The sequence below is a fragment of the Meriones unguiculatus genome, chromosome 18, assembly GCF_030254825.1.
Source record: "Meriones unguiculatus strain TT.TT164.6M chromosome 18, Bangor_MerUng_6.1, whole genome shotgun sequence".
NCBI classification, from domain to species: domain Eukaryota; kingdom Metazoa; phylum Chordata; class Mammalia; order Rodentia; family Muridae; genus Meriones; species Meriones unguiculatus.
This window is the reverse complement of record NC_083365.1, coordinates 14,914,080-14,915,750: the sequence shown is the minus strand read 5'-3', so window position 1 is coordinate 14,915,750 and position 1,671 is coordinate 14,914,080.

The window sequence follows — 1,671 nt, the reverse complement described above, 5'->3', positions numbered from 1 at the left end:
CCCTAACCTTTTCATCCACATTACCTTGTTAGGCTATGACTCCCTTTCCCAGTGAGCCCAGAGTGGTGTTGGCCAAATGAAAATCTGATCTCACCCTCAGTTGTCTGGTACCATTTCCTCCCAGATGTCTAAAACCCCTTCAAAGGTTCCATTGTTCTGGGTACTTACAAAGGGTCCTACAGGGCTTGACATGATGCCATTCCCCTACCCCTACCCCAAGGCTCTTCCGCCTCAGCCTCATTTTTATCTTGTCACCTCCCCCCTCCACCCCATCAGGCCTTTTTTCATTCTTGCCTTTATCCTGCCTGCTCCTAGCATCATTCCTCTGCACGCATGCTCTCTTGGCCGAAGGGAGCCGGCAGACAAAGCGCATGTCGAGGGGGTGGGGTTGGGGGTGAGGAGGGCGAAGCCTGTGGAGATACTCCGAAGCCTAGACTACCATCCCTGCTGTGGCGCACTGGGTTAAAAACTGACAAGGAGCCAGAGAGATGGCTCAGAGGTTAGGCGCACTGGATGTTCTCTTCCGGAGGTTCTGAGTTTAATTCCCAGCAACCACAAGGTAGCTCACAACCATTTATAATGAGATCTGGTGCCCTCTTCTGGTTTACAAGCACACATGCAGACAGAACATCGTATACATAGTAAATAAATAAATAAATGACAACGAGCACCAACTATGAAAGATTCAAGTCACCACAGTAGTAGCCCAGGCATCATTAATGAAGATTATTAACGGTCATTCTCATGATGATAATCCATTTGCAGAGTAAATGTGGATGGATAACGAAGAGGAATTCAACAAATAGGAGATGTGGGAAGAGTTTATTGACCGCTGTTTCCAAGACATGCTGGAAGACAGACCAAGAACACAAATGGTTTATTCCAGGTCGAGATCTCCCACAAACTATGGACCAAATCCAAGACCAGTTTAATGACTTCCTTATCAGTGATGGCTCTTCTCTGGAAGATCTCGTGGTAAAAAGTCATTTCTTATCTTGTTAGACCCCACCTCATCTCCCATAAGTGGAAAACCCAGCTAGTCACTATTTAAGAAGAGTCCCACATCTCTCCTTGTTTGAAAAGTTTTCCACTTTTTAAGAGTGGAATAATAGGTCTTATTTATGATATGGTAACTTCTTATTGCTCCTTTTAACCTTGATGTTGCATTAAACTTAATGTTGCCCTTGTAATATTTAAATGTCTTGGAGTGGTCCTAAAACTTAGAGCTTTACCATATGATTTGACTATATAAGAGTATCTTGATGAGTTTCACTCTTTGATGAGTCTCACTGGTAATGTGCTTGCAATAAAGTATTCATCACACACACTTGCACCCCAAAATAAAGAATTCTCTCCATCTTCCTCCAGTTAGCTCCAGGCATGTTTTGGCTCCTGCCAGTTCCCCAGGAAAGCTTTCCCAAATATACTGAAGGCTCCTTATTTGGAGACTTGGATGTTCAAACTAAGAGCAACAAGCATTGGTGGCTCTGAATTAGAGTCCCTGGAACCTCTGACAAAGGAAAGATCCTAGGTGACCCACTGGATGAAACTGGAGTTTATTCTGGAATCCTCTAAGCTGACTGCTTGGCTCTCTGCCAGCTTCATGCCCAATGTCTGTAAGGCCAAGCATGCCCAGGGCAGGCAGGTCTTTCACATCCTACTCTGAATGCT